Source organism: Anser cygnoides, chromosome 2 (assembly GCF_040182565.1).
Source record: "Anser cygnoides isolate HZ-2024a breed goose chromosome 2, Taihu_goose_T2T_genome, whole genome shotgun sequence".
In the NCBI taxonomy this organism is placed as follows: domain Eukaryota; kingdom Metazoa; phylum Chordata; class Aves; order Anseriformes; family Anatidae; genus Anser; species Anser cygnoides.
In genome coordinates this window covers 40,378,216-40,400,595 of record NC_089874.1, presented here as the reverse complement: position 1 = coordinate 40,400,595, position 22,380 = coordinate 40,378,216, and the positions used below count along the sequence as shown (strand labels likewise).

The 22,380-nt window shown below is 37.7% G+C and overlaps 1 long non-coding RNA gene across 1 annotated transcript; it reads left to right on the top strand.

Moving 5' to 3' along the window:
• Positions 1-4,235: 4,235 nt before the first annotated feature.
• LOC125184280 (uncharacterized) lies at positions 4,236-17,401 on the top strand. The gene is made up of 3 exons (XR_007168039.2): positions 4,236-4,547; positions 6,027-6,135; positions 17,163-17,401. It is a non-coding gene; the product is annotated as an uncharacterized lncRNA (long non-coding RNA).
• The last annotated feature ends 4,979 nt before the right edge of the window (positions 17,402-22,380 follow it).

The following is a 22,380-nucleotide window of genomic DNA, read 5'->3' as shown; positions in this document are numbered from 1 at the left end:
CTTCTGCTGCCACAAAAAAATGGGAATGAGATGCTCAAAACCCTTGACAATGAACCTGAGAGAATGCTTTGCTATCCTTAGAGCAGGATGGTAAATAAACCATTTTCTGTCACATTTTTCTATGCATCCTACAAATGTCCAAGGGTACATCCACTTTATAATCAGTGTTTACATTGGTAACAGAAGTTGAATCCTTCTTGTATGTAAAGGTATTTTATACCAGCAAGTGGTCTTTTCTGCTTTTGTTCTAACTTCTGGTCTTACATTGTACAAGTGGCTGTGATGGGGGCAAAAGTTACAGGAATAGTGTCCTCTGAAGTAAAGATAGAGGAAAGCTTTATAGTACACTGATACGTGGCTAGATTCAAACAACTGAAAATATAGTCCTTTGGGGTTTGCTTTTGTATTTTATAATTAGAGAAATTTGCTTCTTTGAAGCAAAGAATGCTACCTTGCCCAGGGGGCAAGGTGATCTTACAAAATGAAAGCCTTACTAGATTTCAAAGGCATGTATGAAGATCATAGATCATCTAGTACTGTGATCGCATGATGTCTACCTAAGTAAATGTCACAATAGGCAGATAATAGGTTTAATAAACTATTTAAAAATACGTTCTTTCATGATAAGTGCATTAGACTAGATCTTTTGGGTGAAGTTAAAATGTTTTCTTTCTCCACAGCATTTTGTCTGTTTAGTGCCAAGTCTAGAAAAGATAAGACATGAAACAACGAGTTATCATGCATGGTCTTGTCATGACTTAGTCATGCAAGATCTCATCTTCTGTGTGCTTTCCAAGGCTTGTTTGTATTTTTGCCAGCATGTATTCTCCCAGAGCCATTTTAAGGAATATTTTTTAACATTATATAAAGATATTTATTTAAATCATTATACTTAAGATTTTAAAATCCAGTAAGTGACATCTCTGTTCACATATAAAGAATGCTGAGCAAAGTAGCCCAATTATTCTACCAGACAAGCACTGTGAGGTTTCTTTCTGAGGAGCTGGGTGAATCTGTGCAGCTCTCAGCCCAGAGCAATAAGCTACTGCTGTCTCCACGAGTTGAACTGGCGTGCTACATTTGATCTTGCGTAGACTTGCTCTGCCTGATGCAACTCACTAGCATGTAAAGTAATTACGTTTTTGTGCTATTAGAGCTGAGAAGGGGTTAACTTGTAATCCCATGTGTGTTTTCAGTATCAGTTGGATAATGAGACTGGAGGGAGAGTAATGAGAGAGAAAGAAAGAGAATTTTATCCCAGATATTTTACATATCTGAGGCATAAGCTCTCCAAATTGGGAGATGCATATGAGATGGAAGTCTCTCAATGATAATTAGGACTTCCCCAAATTAAGAATGTTTCTAGCCTTAGTGGTGTGTGTGTGTCAGCTAATGCCTATTTTTACAATATTCTTGCATACAGTGTTTTCTGGGTAGATTCTGTAGAAATTATATTCTTTATTTCCTGGAAGCACGACATTCCTTAGAGTACCGTTTTTATGCACTTAAAATTCTGAGATTTTATTTACAACAGATGATTAGAAAAAAAGAAAACGATGTTAGTGTGAAGACACTCCCTGGAGACTCAAATGTGATTAAGAAACAAATAAATATATTGATACCTAAAGAATGCCCCGTGAAGTTGCTATGTAATATGAGCTCAATTACTGAATAAATACCAGAACATCTCTCTTGAAATGAAATAGTGAGGTTTTTGAATATGATTGATAAAAAGCCACTATATAGTCTATCTTCTAGACCAGAGGAAACCAGCCTTTAGATTGTGGTTTGTCACTTGTGCATGCAAATAATTGTGCATGCTCAGTTATGGTGTAATCAGCTGCAATTACAATGCTGGGGTTTGAGGCTGAACTTCTGTCAGATTGACCAGGTTATTTTATGATGGTGCAAGCCTATTTCAGCTTCAAAGTGCTGCTCTTATATTTTTTTTTCCATGTAAGCTTTGTGCTCCTGGGAATAGTTTATATGAAACTATAGATATAAGCAAGTCCCTTGTGACTTGTGTTCTAACATTGTGATGGGATTAGATTAAGTTTGCACAATCCTGATTCTCATTAGGAGCCCTGTCAGAAAGCTGGATTCATGTTGTGCCATTTTCCATCCTCATTACCGTTTTTGTCACAAGAATGAAATTTTTCATCTGTCACACAGGCTGGAAAAGACAGCAGCCTGCAACTGTATTGCGATAACCTTTCTAGTGCTTTGCAGTTTGACAGTCTGTGCCTTTCTGCTTTGTTCTCTTTAATGGTTTCTCAGGCCATGTGAGGGAGGGAAGGGATGGTTATCTGTCTCAAGGTGTTACACATGATTAATACTGTTGTCTGTATTCAGAGGACTGCAACTTTCCAAATTGAGCTCGTTGCAGAAAGAATAGCAGATATTAGAAATGCTGCTAGTGTGAACCGGGTCCTTTCTCCTTGGGCCTGGTGCCCAAGAATCTGAGATGGGGTTAAAAATATTAAAATAACTAATTCATACCTGTTTCCACAAATCTGATTGCTTTGGCCTCCTATTATTAAATGTCCCAAGTGGTGGACTTCTCCTGTAAAACAGATACGACTGTCAAAGTTTTACAATACTTAGCCTAAAATTTTCTATTCTTAATTTCATCTCATTATCATAGTTTATGCCCTGAAAAACTACCCTGTTTTATTAAATTTCTATCCTTTATGTTTGTCACTTGACCAAAGAGAGAGTGCTCTCATTTTAATTATTCCTCACAGTCTGTAATGAAAGTTTCAACAAAGGGTTTTTAAATAGATATCCTCCACTTTTATATCCCATTTGTAATATCTCTTGACCTACTCTATTTAAAAGAGAAAATAATTCATGGTTCTGTATCTATATTCTCCCTGTGGTGATATCCTGATTAAACTACCTGTATGATGAGGGTAGGTAATAGTACTGCTTTTGCAGGGGCTCACTAGCTGAAAGATGCTAGGATGCTGTGTATTGAAGTTAATAAATTATTGGCTGTGTAAGATAGCTGCTAAAGCACAGATGCCTGAAGGCCTCAGTTGTAACCATAAGTGATAACAAAAGTGGTAACATAAGAGCAGTGCTCTTGTAGGGAAAGGGTAGGAACCACAATGTGTACCTCTTTTGGAGAAAGCATTTTGGGGAGAGCTTTCTCACAATGCACCCTTGTAAAGAACAATATTGGACTGTTTCTTGCCTTTTTTTTTTTTCCACCCTCTAGTAATGTAATATTTTAACTGGCTGATTCCCTTTCTAAACTGCTTATTCTATCCACAGTCCCCTGTATGAATGTGTCACATCATACCAGGCATTAAGTAAAGGTCACCAGGTTTCATAAGTTCTGTAGTTTGTCAAGTCTGTTTGTGTAATTTTTTGTGAACACAATGGGTTCTTGCAAATAAATACAATTTTCTTGCATTTAAATGTAGCAGCTGTACCTGCTTATTTAAATAACTGTTTAACAGCAATTTTATAGCAAATGTGAAAATATGGAAAAATATCATACTAAATCCTTTCCTGAAAGGGCCTTTACAGAAACAAAGGGGTTATTAAACTTGTCTCTCTGTGCTTCTAAATGTCTTCATGTAAAGGTGCATTTCTTTAACATCTGGAACACAAAGTTCAACTGAATCCCTGGAGATTCCATCTCAGATGTAATCTATTTCACCATGACCTTACATCAGCGAGCCCTTGAACTTTGCCTGCTGGCAAGGAAGATCCCATTCCATCTCTCTCTTATTCTTTCACGGAGCTGTTAGTTTCCCCCAGTAGTGATTTTCTTTCTTTCTTTCTTTTTTTTTTTTTTTTTTAATGGAAGGCTAGTTTCTCTTCTTAGCTACCCCAAAGCCTTGCAGCATCATATAATGTCTTTGTCCTTCCTCCTGCCACAGAGGAAAAATTAGCCAATTCAAATTTTTTTGATAGTGAATTATATCCTCCATAATATCCTATTTACTCTAACATAATACAAACAAAAAGAACATCAGTTAATAGTAAAATTTCACCCCAGCATTAAACCCATTTAACACCACCTACACATAAAACAAGAAAATCAGACTCAACTACTCCTGTAATATGTATTATTTACTCTTTAAAGTGTCCTATTTAAAGCAACATGTTGATATAAAGTAACGTGCTTAAAACAAGTAATTATTCTGATCCATTTCATTATAGAAATGGCTTCTAAAAGCCTTCTTCTTATGGTCTTGTTTCCCATCTAATTTCCCTTTAGGAAGGGACATATCTATATGGAAGAGGAACAAAACCACCATAATAAAGAGGTAAAATCAAGGTAACACAGGAGAAATTAAGTGGTAAAGAAAGAGGCAGCCTTACCTTTGTAGGAAGGTAAGCTGTTCCACTTTATTTCTTTAGATTGTATAGGGTAGATGCATGTCACTAGGATGTTGATTCATTAGAGGAAAAATGTTGAAACAACCTGTAATTCAGGCTGCTGGCCTACTGTTTTTGGCACTTGTTTCTACAGATTCTTAAGACTGTTTCTGTCCTTTACTCTATGGCAGATTTCATGATGGAGAAATCCTAAGGTAAGGAGAGAACTCTTCTTTACAGCTTCAGATTGTTTTGTGGGGAGTGGATGGTGTTGGGGTTGGGAGAATGACTAGTGTGTGACTGAACACACACTGACACCCTCTGCTACTAGTCGGGTGTGTTCTTGCTGCCAGCTCCTATTCAAAGAATTGGAACGAGATGGGATTTTTCTGCTTTTAAATCCATACATGAAAGCCTTTGACTTGCTTTGGGAATACTTAGGAGCACAGTTGTGTATTCAAATATATTCCTGGTAAGTGGACATGGGACTTAATTGAAAATTAGTCTGGGAAAAGGGTAAAGTATGCGTCTACCCTGATCAAAGTGTTGTTTTTTTTTTTTGTTTGTTTTTTTTACAGCTATTGTACTTGGGCATCTCAGAAATAACGCTACTGCAGTTAAAACTGTAAAATAAAGAGATGTATTGCTGAACTCTTGTGTTATGCAGTGTTAAAAAAGAGCTGATTTTGCTTACTTCCCTGATGAATCATTATTTAATTGTCATGATTCATAAATTCTGCATCTATATTAAACCATTGCTAAGTGCCCACATTACTGATTTTGGCTTGATTGAAACAGTAGCTACTGCATTAAAATTCTTGGGTTTTGCCTGCTGAACTTCTTATTCCCCAAATCCAAATGCCATCATCTAATTCAAACTTCATGGAAAATGCTAGAGTGGAGTTGGTTTCTCCAATGTTCCTTCAGATTATGCAAAATTATCTTGTATGCTTGCATGCTTTTTCACGGGTATAATGAACTCATGGTTATTTAGGGAATACATAATTCTCTTTGACTTGCTAGATGATATAAACTAGTAATATATGTTCTAGTCCATAAAATACACTTAAACTGTGCAAAGCTTATGACAGTAATGATAAAAGACTGTACTGGAACATGCACTGTCACCATTTGTGACAGTTGTTTTGGACAGTACTGTCTAAAGCTCTTCAGTGATTGATGGGTTGGTGGCTTCTGTCTTGGTTAATAATTATTTGTCATCAGATTTCTCAGTCAGAAAAACAGGGTGTATCTGTCTAAGCACTTTCATATTTCTGAAAAATAAGGAGTTTTATAACATCCTTTTTTATTTTTTTTCCTACTGAAGGGCAGAGTTTGAAACTGCCTGTGACTTAAATTCACAAGGACTTGTGAAAGAAAGAAATACTTCTGTAATTCCCATCCATTTAACACAAAGGGTTCATGCTGGTTCCAGTTTAGGAGAATGACTGCTTTTAGGAGCAGGCTGTAGTTTTTCTTTTTGGTTCCCATCCATGTTCCACGAGACACGAGCAATTTGTTTCCCGCCTTTGAAAATCTTTTAGAAGAACAGAATTGGAAAATGTTTAGTTCTTTGATTTTTGTCCTTTCAAAATGAAAACATGATCCTGTGTTGCCAGTGTGTAGAGGACAAAAGCAGTGGTGTGGAGGGAGTGAATTGTTTTTAACCATATCAACTGTTTTACAAATGGTAGGCCTAACCATTCAAAGGCAGGCTGGCATGAGCTGCTGAAAGGGCTGATGAGCAGAGACGGAAGGATATGAGGAGGAGGGGATATCTGAAGAATCAGGCTGGAAGGAAAGGTGAGTTAAAAGTGAAATTAGGCATTTGGAGAAACAGCCTTGTCCCACTGCTATTGCCAAAGTCCCACGGTCTCTGTAGCACCAATTTTTTCACTCTGAACATTTGAGGTATTCATGCGTGTGTCCTGTAGATGTTACTTGTGATAAATTATACTAACACATGTCAGATCAGTCCCACTGAGGTAAGCACTGATTGCAATTGCAGAAATGAATCCTCAAATATTTTATAGACCCAGAAGTATTTATTCCATACATATGTATCTTTTTCTTCTTGTCTCACTGTTTTGTGATAGCTGTTACCCTGAAACAATTGTCTGATAGAGCTGAGCATTCACATTGATTCTCTTTATATTGTTAAGTGTTACATCTAAAAATGTCATTTGATGGACTCCCAAGATGTTTCTTTGTCATAACTTCTTTTGAAACAGCTACTGAGGATACTGTGGAGTAACTTCCAAACACACCTGGTATATAAACAATGACACGGAGGTTTGCAAGCTGTTATACTGAGTATATACATATATATGTATATATATAATTAAATCTTAATATTGCAGCAATCAGTGCAAGAAGATAACAATCCATTTATCCATCGTTTGCTTAACTTAAGAGCTCTAATACTCCACTGAAACTGTTTTCTTCTGTCTGCATTTCTGCTGCGTAACTGCTGGGTGGAAGAAAAGTAAAATTTGCATAGAAATGTCAATTTTTAGGGCCCTTAACTGACTAATTCAGCAGACAACCTGTGTCATTTAAAACCAGGCCAAATCTTGTAATAATCCTAAATCTTTTGGTGGAAAGATGATCTTTGGTTGTTGTGACATGATGATAGTTTTGATACTGATAAAAAGCAATTGGTAAAATTCATCACATGGGAAAAAAAAAATCCATAGTGTAATACTTCTGATCCTCAGGGTATATGAGGCAAGAGGTAATAATCATGGGTAGGAAATAGGCCTAGTCCTCAGATCCTCAGAGATGATGTTTCTTTTGAATAGCTAAAAAAAAAAAAAAGATAAAGAAAAGTGGTAGTTTGAGGTATTTTTTTTTATTATTTTTATTTTTTCTGCTGCCTTGTCAACAGAGCATTCCAGTCTGGAATTAGATAAGTACTGATGGTTGATTACAAGTGCTTTTTAAGGTAGAACTCATCTTTTAGAAGCTGTTTTAGGAACCATAGTGTTTCCAGGATCATGCTATGTATTATACATGATGTGACACCACAGATCAGTTTTATTTATGTAATTGCTGGTAAAAACAAGAAGTTGATGTATTTTTTTTTCATTTTTGTGAGAAAATGCCAAAAGCCTTTAGTTTGAAGAGTATCAAAGAGGCTCTGGTAATGGTGGCCAAAACAAGATAGTCTTCTCTTTCTGTATTTTAGCGTTTTATTTTAAAGATGTTACAAATCTTGGATCAATAAACATAAGTCACCACCAATTCCAGTTCTTCCTCAGAGAGGAGAAAGTGGCATCAGGAATACTAAATATTGTTTAAATTCAGGTTTAAATAAAGCTTTCAATTATGCAAGAGAATAAAGTGGCTTTTATAAATCTAGAACTATGAAATTAAGTGCTCTAGTAACTTTCTTGGAACATGCCACTCCTGCATTTGTACAACACATGCTAGAAATTAACTGGAATTAAGAAAATGCAGTGCTATCATCATGTGAGGCGGGGAAGGATTCCTTGTCATAAATGGGTTGGTCACATGGCATTGGCTAAGTGCAGGATGCTCCCTGCTGCTCTATGTGCTTACTGTCAATATTCATCCACATTGCAATTTCCATTTCAATTCCAGACCTCAAAATTACTGTGCTCTTTTATAATACACTCCTGGCACTAAATCATACTACCTACTGATGTTTAGTGACCTGAATGAAATTGTTTCGATGTAATTGACTGGCATGCTTTGTGTATAGAAATAAGTCTGCTCAGCAAAGGCTAAATTATGTTTTTAAGTCATGGGGAAAAAAAAATAAGGCTTGTCTATTTTAGATCTTGAAAAGCTGTGTGGGCCCATCATTTTCATCCACAACAAGAAGTAAAATATATTGGGGAAAAATAATCTAACCTTAAAAGCTGTTGCTCCAGAATTGCTCTCTAGTGGTTTTCCCCACTTTAGTCTTATAAACATTATCCTCTTGTGATACACTTTTCTGATCAACACTGTGCTGCTCCCAAATAAGAATGCAGCCTCACTTCCCTTATGGAAGTAGGTTAGGCATGGTTGCCAAAAGGAAGTGCAGAATACAGCAATAGAAACATGCTAGGTGGATTTGAGTTGTGTGGTGAGTATATTAAAAACATGTGTTGCATAACTGATGTACTGCTTAGAGGTGCAATCAAAGTACAGTATTTAAAGCTTGCCTGGAAAACTTTTTCTACTAAACTCTCTCTTGACAGTGTGTCTTCCTATTCTGCACCTGTCTTCAGTGCCAACGAATTCTATTACAGGCACAAAATGTTTTGTCTTTGTATGAAGAAAAACAATTAACGTCCTCACAGCCTTGGGAAGATGTGCATATTGATCCAATCAGAGAGAGAGAGACAACAGAGTAAAGAGAGCTGGTGAAGTTTTGTCATGATTTTTATGAACTTACTTGGGAACTAGCTTATTGGGAACTAACTTGAGAACATGTTTTTTTTTTTTTTTTTTTTTTTTTTTAGTGTTTCTCTCTGATAGAGCACTTCTAGTGTTCTTTTTCTCTCACACTTCATCAGAGCTGGTCCTCTGCTGTCATCACATCACTGGCTTGGAAGGATAAGGATGGAGGAAAGTGATTATATGAGAATAGGAAGGCATCCTAGCCGCAATTTCTACTTTCATTGAGAGATCTCTTTTTGTAAGATAGCTTCTAATTCTGGTTATTGTAGAAAGAAATATCCTATTGCATGAGTGTCTTTTTCCCTGTCTGGCTTACTGGATGGGTAGCAGTGGTCTCGTTTGTGTTATTCAGAGATAGAGAAGCATCTGGGTGATAGCCACATGTGTCTGGTAGTTCCCTTGTAGAGCTTTTCAGGCTAACTTGTTTTACCCTCTGGAAGGGATCCAACATCTGCCTAAAGTGTACACTTTTGATAATTAAGTTAGCTCCTGCAGAAAGTCACGAAGCTTTTGCTGAGGAATACAGTAATCACATCACTTAGGTCTTTCTGGCTACCAGTGGCTGCAAGAAGGCTGTGAGTCAGCCGCTACTTGCTGTGTCACCTCAGATTTTCATCACGACTGAGAAGCAGCTATAAACCTCTCTGGGACCTGGCTGCCCCTGTTTGGGCTCATTGCCATGTGGCTAAATGTTAGTTCCCCTGACCCTGCTTCCTTTTTCTTTGTAGCAGGCCACTTCACTTCAGCAGGAGATCTGATACAGTTTGTACAGCTTGATGTAGCTTATGGACAAAATTCTTTCTTCTGAAGCAACTCCTTTTCCTGATGGTAGAAATGCCAATCAAGAAGTCTGAATAACTTTGGCACAAAGTCACAAGTCTCGTGATTTTTTTATTATCTTCACTCCCTTTTGCTATCTTTGAGTTGTTTTCATTTTGCTTTAATGTTTTGGTTGGGGTTTGTGGGGGATTTGGACAGAGGTTTCAAATCTGTATCCCATGACTGTAGGTTCAGACTTTTCCTGGAAAGCGTAGCCTCAAAGGAACTCACCTGTTTGTTTGGTTTTAACCTCCACTAGGTTTGGGAGCTGTCTTCAGGAGAATGCTTTTTTCTTCTTTTTTTTTTCTTTTTTCTTTTTTTTAAGGAAAAAAAGTGAAAAATGAACCTCAGATGCATTCTGTGTATATATTTAAGAAATTCAAATGTTTTAAAGAAATATGAGGCTTGTAAGTATATGTGCAGCTGAGCATTTCTCCTGGCAAAGGTATAGTAAGCATCTGATTAAAGTGAATACTCATGGATATCCTGTGTGTGTATGCCAAAACAAGCATCTGGCAAAAAAGGCAAGCCTTTCTCCTGAGTGTGTAAGGCAAAGGCCTGACTCTCTCATGGACGTGTTGTTTTTCCTTCGAGCCTTGGCTAAAGGAAGTGATATAACTCCTGTATTTTACTCTCTGAAGGACTCCAAGGGGAGAAATCAGGCAGGCACTTAAAGGCCTTGAGGAGGCTTTTGGGCTTGTGGTTTGTAACTTTTTTTTTCACTAAATAAGTGAAGCTGCTGGAGGAAGCCATGCATTTTGAGACAAATGTTAGCAGCGTGCTGTGGAGGGCAGGTCTGCAGCCTTGTAGGTGACGTGGGCCATGTGGGCTGTGTTAATGCAGTGGAGAGGGATGGAGACAGCCCCATGCTCTGCATGGTAAACCTTCCCTCACATCTTTGTACCCTGCTCCTTTCTACCACGCTTGGTAGAGTATCTTGGGGGGCTATGAGCATAAAATTCTTTGCATGCATTTCACTGGGATTCTTAAACAGTGATTTTCTTGAAGAGGATGTTCACATATGTGCTCTACACTAGAGCACGAAGTACTGCCTGCTGCAGAGAAAATGGCGTCTGCTTTCATTTGTTGATGCATAGAAGTATTGACTAAAATGTTGACATACAGTATTTAAAAGCAAACTGATTGTCTTAACGCATTCTGAGAGATATCCTAGGTTAGATAATAATTAAAACCACAATTTAAGTTAATCTGTTCACCAAGTGTCTTTTTCAATCCCCAGTGCCATCCTTCTTCTAAAGAGTACTTGCAGAGTTTTAGCAGTACTTGACTGTTGTTTGCACTGCTTAGGTGTTCAGGAAGTAACCTTAAACAGGTGCAAACTGCATGCGGAAACAATTATATTGCTCCCTTAATTTTTGGTGGTATGGAATTGGTGATATGGAACACCTTTGAGTGATTGGAATATGAATTATATGTACATTCCTTAACATGTAAGAAAAAGATCTCTTATGTGCAAAAATTCCAAAACTCAGGTAAAGATTACTCTGGCAAGATAAGTTGGGCTATTATTAGTTAAAATGGGGCTAACTTGCTCAGAATCACTTTTTCCTTTTTTAACCCCCGCCTCCCTTCAGCACAGGTGTGCCTGGGGCTTCTACTAACTAAAACTTTGAAGACAATGAAATTGCAAGAATGCTGGGTCAGTAAGCTTCTCTTTAAATATCTCATTATTCTTTATGGCTAAAGTTAAAGGGGCTAGTTTGGTCTGTAGGATTGTGGTTGTCTGTGCAGCCTATAATTGTCTATGTAGTCTCATCTGTCTCCTCTTAAATGTAACTAGAAAGTATGAATTTGTACCGCAGGTTTATGTTTGGCCCCTGGACTGTCTGTTTCATGACATTTTTCAGGTGATGCTTTCTTGGCTATTTGGTGCAGATAAAGATGGCTTACATTCTTCAGGTGCAACATTTTTATTCATATTTTCATAACGTTTCTGCTGCTGTGTTAGTAATGGACACTTTTTTTACTTCCCCTTTCCTAGAGACTATATATAAAAGAAAAAAGGATATGTTTTCCTTGTCCCATCTTGCCTTGCTAGCTCTCACATAAATTGTTTTGTGTTGTGACTTTTCTAGTATTTCTAAATGCTTGTTTCTTAACCCTGTACTTCTTGCATTCCCTGCTTCATCTGATTGACTACTACTGCTTTTATATGATCAAAGGTAAAAATGTCTCCCTTGCATCCTATATCCTTGAGTGGATGATGTTTGTCTCCACAATTGCCTAATTCTGCAAAGTGCAAGCATCACACATCAGTGAAGAATTCGCATGTCCTAGGGAAAGCAGGACATGATCCTTCTTTACCACAGAAAGGTTTCTAGAAAAGCTTAGACTGACAATGTGGTAGCTATTACTCAGTTGAAACCTTTGATCCTAGGGATGTGCAGTTTCAGTGGCCTCTTATATAAAGGTATTAACAGTTAGTTTTCACCAGAATAATTATTTATATTATTTTTTTTTTTTTAGGTTCCTTCCCCTCTTTATGCCTTTCCCTCAAAGGCAAATGGATATTCTACTATGATAGGTCCTTTGCTCTTTCTTTGCATTGCTTTGTCACTGTCACACAGTCACTGATGAACTAATGTTGCAAACTAAAGTGTGGTCACTTAGATCATGAAAAAGTTGATCTTGCCATAGTTGGACACCTACCAGTAAGTAGTTCAAAGCTATTTTTTTCTAGCTTGTGGCTATCTTAAGATCTTTCCTATGCAAGAAATCAAGTCATAAATATAGTGGATATTTCTGTATGTTATTCATTGCATCCAACTTGTGGATTGGCTTTGTTGTCCAGTTGCCTTCCTACAGACATCCATTGAAAGTAGGGAGACATGCCAGTTTTACAGCTTTCTTCTACCGGAAACCAGTTACTGTTTTCTCCTTTTGTACCATTTAGTTGTCTAGCACAAATGCTGAGTCATGGATACCCACTTCTGTACTCAGTTTCTCATCACAAACCTGTACAAAAGGGAAATACTTTCACCCACAAGTTGTTCTGTTAGTCTTGCTTAATCAACTTTTTTGTGGAAGTGCATTGGTACTGGCAAGAACTGCACTGTAGCCTTTTTTTGACCCATTTTAATTCACCTCTAACTTTGATGCTAGTGAGAAAAATATAGACTGACTGTTGTCCCAAGGAAAAATCATATGTTTTGGAATGGCACTTTACACGTACAGGGTGTAACAGAACAGTGGAGAACCTAAAAATACATGCTTGGGACAAACATTAAAGAGAAATGAATAATTGTTTGGACTGATCTTGAGGAAAGAATTTTTATGACAAAGAACGATATTAAACAAAGTCCCTTTATCCCCCCTTGTAAGTAGTTATGTATGGTGTCAAGCTCCTTTTTATATTTAAGACGGTGTTATTCCTTTCAAATGGAAGTGACTGAGGACAGAAAAAAGACTGATTAAAGGAAAAATTATTTTCAAAATGTTAGACAATGAGGATCACTTAAAGGCAATAATGAATTAAAATACTTTTCCATGTCCTAACATTCTGCAGCTGAATCTGTACCTGCATTCAGTGGAAAAAAAATCATAAATTGAAATGCTGTGTGGAAAGAGCCATGTAAAAATATGATTTATAGGAAATAAGCTTCAAAGTTACTTCTCAACTTCTTTTCTTCCCCAAAAGCTGGGATCAAAAACTAGGTCAACAAGCCCATTTAAATAGCTTATTCCACAGTGTGGTTTAAATTAGTGCTAGTGACAAGTATATGAAGTGCTGTGCATTTTGTGGTTTTTTTTTTTTTTTTTCTTTTATAGCATATTGGTTAAATTTAGAATTGTTCAAAGTGGCAGTTATACACAAGCCCCCAAGCAAATCCTCAGATCTTTCAGTCAGTGGACTTAGTTGTTTTTTTTAAACATATAGCATGTTGGCATAGTATTTGCAAACCAGGCATTTTGTCTGAACATACAATTAGAGTAATGAGCACTAATGTTGGTGCACTGGTAGAGCCCCCTTGAATTAAGGAGTTACAATTTCAGCTCAAAGGGTAATGCGTTTATATGCTCTGAGCACGTGACTCTGACTCCCAGCTTTGTCTAGGAATCCCTCCAGAATGGTGATTTTAATCTAGAGACAAGTTGAAACCTTTAAGTATCACTGAACAGAACTGCCCTTGTAACGTTATTTAGTAAAGATAGGTCAGGCAATTTTGATCAGACAAATGGCCTGAGATGAAAGAATGATTGTAGGCAAGCAAATGGCTTTTGCAGAAGCTCTGTTCTTGCTTCAAAAGCCATATTTTGGCTTACGATCTCCCTCTCTGCCTCTTGAGAATTGCCAGAAACAATTCTGGCCCTCACATTCAGAGGCACCTAATGCCAAGGTAAAGGGAGAGGTTTCCAGCCCAGCTAGAAACCTTTTGTTACTGTGCAGCAGGGTTCTCATCTGTGCTCTGACTGTGAAGATACCAGCAGAGCCAAGTGAATAATGAGGAAATCTACTCACTAATGTTTTGACAATTGCTAAATAGAGTTTTGCTTAGATCATGTTTGCACCTATTTTATCTACTGTAGAGCTTTTTGTGAAAATCTGTGGGAGTGAAGTGTTTGCTCAAAAGAATACTTGCAGGGAACTATTTCTGGACTGTATTCATGATTAATTTAATCAAAAAGCAGTTTTTCTCACTGAAAAGAAGTAGCTGATTAATGATTACGTCATAAGTGAGGAAACAGAAACAGAGAATAAATCAGTGTGTTAAATTGGAGCTCATTCCTTTTCAGAGCTCTACATAATTCAGCTGCAGCAGCATGTCTTTGGTAGCTTTTTTTGTATCCTGTTCTCCAAGTAATGATATCCTTGTCACAGTCTCCCTCCTGCCCTGCTCTTGTATGCCATTCTGTTTTATATAGGTTCTCATTCTGCTTTCGTTGTGAAGTATATGAGTAACTTGCAAGTGCAAGGTACGTGAGGTGACTAGCATCTATCATACTTGGCTTGTTCCTTTCCTACATGAGGAATTAGAAACTTGGTCAGAGTGATTTGTTTTGATATGATTGTTTTGTTTATGGAAAACAAGATAAAGGAAGGGTGAGGTGCATTTGGAGTGAGAATTGATACCATTTGGGATAGTCATTGATTCCTCTGGGAATTTGTTTGAGGCTCTATGGCAAAGCCCCATATCTCAAGCCTGTTAGCTTTGTGTTATGTTTCTGTACTTGCATATTCCAGCAAAACTTCTGTCACATTTCCAGCCTTGCTTTGCTCTTGTTTCTTCCATAATTGTCTACTAATTGGAATAGACATTTGAAAATCCTGAGAAACTGAGGCATAAAAAGAGCTGCCAACAGTGAAGTGCTTTTCCTCCCTTGCTGCTTGTTTTTTTTTCCCCTAATGTTGCTGTTGGAGAGGCTACTCATTTGTTCTATGAAAGGTGAGACACTGGGAAAACGAAGTGAACAACGAGGGAAGTGACTCCCTATTTTCTAAGCCATCTATTGAGTCTGGTAAATTCCATACCAAGTGCTGCCAGTCAGGGCTTACAGTACCCTAAGAAACTACAGTAAACTTTGCTTGGAAATGACTGTGTTGCTTGAGTTATACCTAAGCTTTAGCAAATAGTCTGTATATGGAAAGGCACTTAAACCCATATTTATGTGATTGAAGCATGTGTTTAAAGTAAGCAAACAATCGAGCAGGAATATCAAGAATAATTTTGTGTCTTGAACCTGTGTTGCAAGTCTATATTAATAGAATTCTTCACATAAAAGGGAGCATTGTGTGAATATCAAGATGAGTTAGGTACAATACGACAGGGCTATATAATACCACAACCAGTTACAAATATAAGAAGTCATTTGAACATATATTTTGTGCAATGAATTGATCTGACGATGTTTCACAAATTTCTGTAAGAAACTTAAGGTACTGCTTCTCTGAAGAATATTCATAAGGTATGATGCTATCTTGAAAGGTTATTTAAATTCAAGAAACCCTTTAAGAAGTAATTAAGTTTTAAGACTGTTTTAAGAGCTTGAGAGATTTAAGAGATGAAGGAATAAGCCTTTATTTGAAACAGTATCAATTCATATTAAATCTGAAGGATATTTCAGGGCTATCTCCTGTTTAGTATTGAAAGAAGAACTCTAAAGAAGCTCTGAGAATTTACTGCCACAAGAATATTGACAAATTACTCTGTCTCAGAACTAACAGACTACTTATTCATGGGCTGAAGATGAATTTCCTGTTTGCTTGTGCAAGAAAGCAGCAAGCAGACAGGTAAGAAAGCCTAAAAAAAAAATAAATTCCACAATATGGCATGAAGACTGGCAACAACCCCCTACCATTCCAGCACTGTGGTGACCTTGCCATGACTGCATGACCAAGACTGAAATTATGATGTTCCACCAGGAAAGTGTATTAAAATTAAGATCGTGTTTTAATTTGAAATTGAAAAATGATTCTAAATTAAATCTGTGGCAAAATGCTCGGTATAAGGTAAATGAGCTTAAAGCGCTGCTCTATGTAGATCTAACTGATTTTGGACAATTACTTAACTGGAATTTAATAGGCATATTAATGAATTTCTCTCCCCAAAAATCAGAAACTCTTGTGTATCAGATGCCATATGACTCAACTACAACCACAGATACTTGCTTTTTATAATATACTAGATTTTCCGTAGTAAACAGCTTATATGTCTGCCTTCCATGCATTAGTGGGATTTCCTTGCTTATCTCTAAAGTTTTGTTTACCTATCACTTACCCTAAAATATGTTTTGTTTTCATTTTGAATGCATAAGTATTTTGACATTAAGGTTAACCTCACTGTCAGATGTCCCAACGATGACTAAATGTTTTCTCAGGAAGAAAGAAAGGTGTAAATGCTGAAGATGTTCCCTATTTGTCTTTTTTTTTTTTTTTCTCTTTCTTAGCAATACCACAAAAATCATAGTTAGTTAATATTAAACTCATCACTTTGCTTCATTTTGATTGTGAAATTTCCTGAGTTATACAGCTGACTTCATAACAGTCCCATCCATCATCTTTCTTTGAGAGAGAGAATCATTAAGTTTTCCCCTGCTGTGTCTTGTTTCTCTAGGCCCTCTCTGGTAATCTTCTGGATAAATTTCTTGATGCTGAACCGTATGAAACACCATCTTCTGCTCCTCACATCTCATATAGGAAACTGAATAAATATCCTAAGACTAATTATTAGGAAAACATTTCTCTGTGAATAAGCCGAATGAGCAAGGCTAGCATAACTGAAGTTGGATCACTGGCTTATCTGCAGTGATGTTACCCTGAATGATCCATGTAATTTTGAAGTATTTAAATTTCTAAATTGATCTCTTATTGTTCACTCTACCTCTGTTACATCACAGCTTGCTTTTTGCCTCTCTCAACGATCTCATGGTAAAAGGAAATAAATATGCTCATGCTTTAATAAGCAATTAAGCTTTTTGTTATACCCTTAATCTTTCCACAGCAGTGAGGACAACTGGCCTATCCCAGCAACAATTTCTTGCTACTTCTAATATAATGAGATGACTCTAATACAAAATTTTCTATTTTATTTTTCTATTTTATTTTGCATGCTCTTGATATGATGCCTATCTTAACCATACAGCCCTGGAAAGAATCCAAATCATATGGAGCTTGACTCTGGAGAAAGTGTTAACAACAGGGTAAGTTGCTAACTGCTTTGCTTTTTCCTGTTCTGTTTTGATAGTGAATCAAAATGGCACTCTGTGGTTCCTGGCCAGAAAAAATCACAAACAGCTAAGGCTTTCACTCATGAAGCAATTTCAGTTAGCTTTGCATAGATGTAGTTACTTTAAGACACGTAATCCACGTAATATTTACATTTTTGTGTTTTATAATGCTTGAAGCTTAGTACAAGTAAAACTAATAGATTTTAATTTCATTTTTTCTATTTAACACAGAATTAACACAGGCTGGGGATGCCCAAGGAGCTGGGAGGGGACACAGCCAGGACAGCTGACCCAGACTGGTAGAAAGGGATGTCCCACACCATGTGGTGTCATGCTCAGCAATAAACTGGGGGGGGAGTTGGCTGGGGTAGCTGTTGTTGCTTGGGGCTGGCTGAGCGTCGGTTGGCTAGTGGTGAGAAATTGCATTGTGTGCCACTTGTTCTTGTTTTATTTTTTTCTTTGCGTTTTTTCTTTTCTTATTAAACTGTGAAAACTCATTGGTTGAGATAAGGACACTTACTTTTATTGATGCTCTCCCCCATCCTACTGTGGGGGTGGAGGGAAGTGAGTGAACAGCTGTGTGGTGCTTAGCTGCCTACTGGGTTAAGCCACAATGATAGCAAGGCATATGAATGAATTCCCTGGTGATTTTTCCTGAGAATCTAGGCATGATTCAATGAATCTCTCATCAGTTTGGGTGTCGATTCCCAAACAGTGATTCCATACTCTGTTTTTAAACTCCGGTTGTTTCACCTTGCACTGGCTAACATCACTTCTCATGAGCAGTCAGGGTGATCTACCAGCCACGTTTGGAGGCATTTTTCATGTTTACTCCTAGCTGTAAGAACCAGCCACACAGCAACTCTGGCTCCACTCTAAAATCATGATTTTTTTTCTGCTCCTGCAGCTAAGGCTGTGCTCCCAGAGAAGATGTGGACCTGCGTTTGATTGGACTCCTCTCAAATAGCCCTGCTGTCCTCAGTTGGGGGTCTGTCCATGCAGATGGACAGGCTTATACTGAAATACCTGCAAGACTGGCTTAAAGATTGACCTGAACCACTAACAGTATTTTGGAGTCAACAAAATCCTAAATTATCAGTTCCCTTAACGCATTTTGTTTTCCCTTTATTTATTTATTTAAAATTAAAATTGCTCTTTTTATTAGAAAAGTCATTGCCACGGGGAAAAAATATTGCTACAAGCTAACGTGATCATAAATTCTGGGAGACACAGCATCTGAAAAAACCTATAAATTGAAAAGATTACAACATTTCAGACTTCTTGTCAGGCACTCTTTTTTTCTTGTTTTTCTTCCTACATTATTACTGTCCCTACAGGAATGATGGATGACGGAGAATGATGTTCCCATTAACTTAAATTGTTACCCATAAACCCTCCAGAGATTTTTAATTAATATGAAAGTTTACTAGGTATTGGGCTCATTGTGAGAGCCTGCTCGTGGCTCTGTATTTTTGCCAGTGCAGTCTAGAAGTCCATAAATCTTCGTGGCTTTGGGATTCCCAATATGTCCCATTATGATGAAAAAGTGGCGTCTGATGCAGCAAGTGTAAATACTGTATAGAAGTTCAATAAAGTGTTTCATTCTTCACTGGTGAATTACAGCTCTATGGAACATAAATAAAGCAGAGCAAGGAGAACTAAAATATGAGGAATAGGTGTATATCACCCATGTTATCTGGAATGAAATTGTTTCTACTGCAGTGACAAATTATTCGTCTTCCATTTGCATTTGTGTCTTGTGTTGCACCACTTCAAAGACAGCTGTTTGGTATTATGCATTAAATCAAACAGTTAAATGATAGATTTGGTTATTCCCACAACTTTTCATGGGATAAATAAGACAGGTTGAGTCTGAGACCAAGGGCTGCAGTGCATGGTTTGTCAGTCTGGTAAAGTCTGTGAGAAGAAACAGTTATCTTTTAAGAAATCAGCTTTATATAGTTGAAAGAAATGGTGCTTTTGGACACACTCTTCCTTGGCTGACCAGGGTAAGACACTTACAATTCATCTGTGTTTTATTTGGGGTATGTGTAGGGAGTTACTCATTAAATTAATTTTGACCACTTTGTATTCAGTACGGTGCTCTTCCCCCTTGCTGGTTCACAATAAAAATACCCCTTTGAATGTAAAGAATAGAGAAATGAGACTTCACCCCAGGAAGGAATCTGGCTGCCTGATAAGCTAGAGATGTGGATGGTTCGGTATTCAATTCTCTATTACAAATAGTAATAGTAATAAAAATGTTTGCGCTAGAGGCAAGAAAGTTGAAGTACTTCTATCCAATCATGTGGGCTTGGTCTTTGGTGCCATTTAACTCTTTTTTTGCTTTCACACGGGACTGATTTAGTTAGCTGATCAACCAGTGTGATTCTCGTAGTTATTTCTGAAGGTCCTGTGATATCCCAAGTATGCTCAGCTGTCTGGAGGGACAGCTGGATGCGTGGGGCTGTCTGTGACCTGAGGAAAATGCATCTGTTGTAAGAAGCAAGTTACCTCAACATTTCTGCTTGGTAAAATCACTCTGTCTCCATGATGGCGGCCACAGTGATGAGGGTGTTTCAAACCCAAACATCAGTGCTGCTCTGCAGGGCTCTGTTGAGGCCACGGGGGATGAAGCTAGTGGGAGAGGGAGATATATAGCAGATGTATGTGGCTGTCGTCAGGCTGCAATTATGAACGCTCTCTTCCTCATTCCATATTGGTTCTGGCACTGTGTGTAGTACAGCAGCTGCAAAAGACTTTGGCTTTCTTTATTTCTTTCTTGTGTGCAACCTTCCTTTCAACCATATGGAAGGAAACTATATTAGAAACTACAGAATCAGGCCTGGGGATTTGGATCTTTCAATAAATACCTCCACCACCTGCCCCAACAAACCAAAACAAACACTATAAGTGCCCTGGCCAAGACCTGCCTTGTTCAGCATCTGCCCATGATGGGCTTTGCTGTTGTATTGATATATGAATTTTCCTAATTCAATCACTAGGGTAATCACTTAGCAAAAGATATGATGACAGAAGTGAAAAGGACTTCATAGATCATCAAATTCAAGCTGCTGTGCTAAGCATATTGTCACATTACCTTATTGATAAATGTGCCAGATCTGTCAAAATTGGTTAGGATGTTTGGTCCTCTTACCTGTATGAGCAGTGTATTCTAGAAATGTATTTGTCTTATGTAGGGTCCAGTCTGCACTTATTTATAACATGGTTATATCTGTTAGCTCTTCAGTTTGTTCTGCACTTCAAGTTCAACAGCTCTTTTCTCCCTCTGATATTTGTACCTTGGTGTATTTATACACAGAAGTCTGAAGATTTCTCTACCACTTTTATTTTTATTTATTTTTTTAAATGGATATGGGGCCTCTCATGTAAGATTCCTCTGATTCCTTCATTCCTCTGATCGTTTTAGTCCTCTTCTGTCCTGCAGTAGTCTTATTTCATCATGAAAACAAGTAATTGGAATTCATAAGCTTAATTCTAGATGAGGTCTTACTGAGGTAATGTACAGTGCTCTGACTTCTTATACCATTTGTGATGTGTCATACCATTGTATATGTCTTTATGTCTGTACTTACGGTTTGTGATCATTGTAGTCTGCATAATCAGACATTTCCAGCTAGTGAACTCTGAGTCTTTAGTTGAAATTCTTGTTATGTGCCAAAACTTTGTCTATAGGATAAGATCTAAGATTCTCTCTCCTTTCCCAGTTTAAGGGGAAGCAAGCCTTGATGGAGGGCTTAGATGGGAGCCTTAGATGGGAGGACATACAGTGTGCTTTGGACATGGTCCTGACCCTCAAGGCTCAAGAACGTAGGTTGCAGTGTCTGGAATGCCTATGCTTTTTATATTGTGAATTATTTGTTGGTTTCACTGCATTTATTTTGCTTAGTATTTTCATTTTATCTCCCTGTTGTGTCATCAGAGCAATTTATTACTTTCACAACAGCAAGTGTCTCAATACCATTTAGATGGATCCTCCAGTCTTCATGGGTAAGTGAGAAGTATGGCTAAAATTTGGCTATTTTTGGCTATTTTTTTTATATGGCTAAAATTTGGGTGCTTCTGGGCTCAGATGGAGGTAGAAAATATAGTATGTTCTGGTGGCCTTTTTGGCATCCCCCTATGGGATCTATTTACAGCTGGAATGGAGATATAGAATTGAAGTGAGTTCTATTGTAAAGCAAGGTGACTTCTTCCTAGGACACTATACATAGTATTTCATCCATAACTGTAGCAAGAGCTGCTCTGCATACCCAGTGCATTACTGGTCTTGTTTAACAGCAGGAATATAACTGTACCAACTGCATCTTCACTAAATTTACAGGTTAAATCAAGAGACGCTGCGTTTGGCTTACACACAAGATTGAGGTCAAGGCATGAGTGCTCTGTTTCTCGTCCTTGCCACAGACCTGCTAGGATAAGTGTGGGTCAGACTCTGCCCTTTCCTTTCTTTGTCTATAAAACTTTTACACACATCATCAGTTTAAGTCAGTGACACCTTACAATTTGAGTTCAGCCATGACCTTTACCTCCAGAGTTTCAAAGCAAGTGGCATGTTAAGGTGTTTTGGCGATGTTGCAAAAAATGTGGTAATGATTATGTGAAGTCAGTGAAAGAAAAAAAATTTAAAAAAAGTAACATATTCTGTATGTTCCTTCAAATTCAGCAGATGAGTCACTTACAGTGGATTTTCTAAGGACTTTTTGCAGTAAGTCATATCTTGTGGCAGATACATTGGCCATACCTGTACTGAAAGGCCATAACCAGTTATCTGGGTTTTAGGAGCAGAAGGGCTAGAAGCACGTCCATATTTCATGTTTGTTGAGTTTCTCATTTTCTTTCTTATTTCTTCCAAGAGTTTTGTCAGCTTCCCTGTAGGACCAAGAGCTCTCATGGGCTGCTTTCTCCTCAGTGCTCACTGCCAGGAGGGTAACGAGGCCTAACTTAGAAATGCTGTGTGAGTGGCAAGCAGCTGAGCAGTCTGATTCAGTGTGTTGCTGTATACAGCACTGTAAATCTGGCAAACCTAATTATACACAGAGGGATAATGACAACTCCATATGGAATGGAAAATTGTTTGCACATAGATTTTGGTTCTTAACTCTTCTGGTC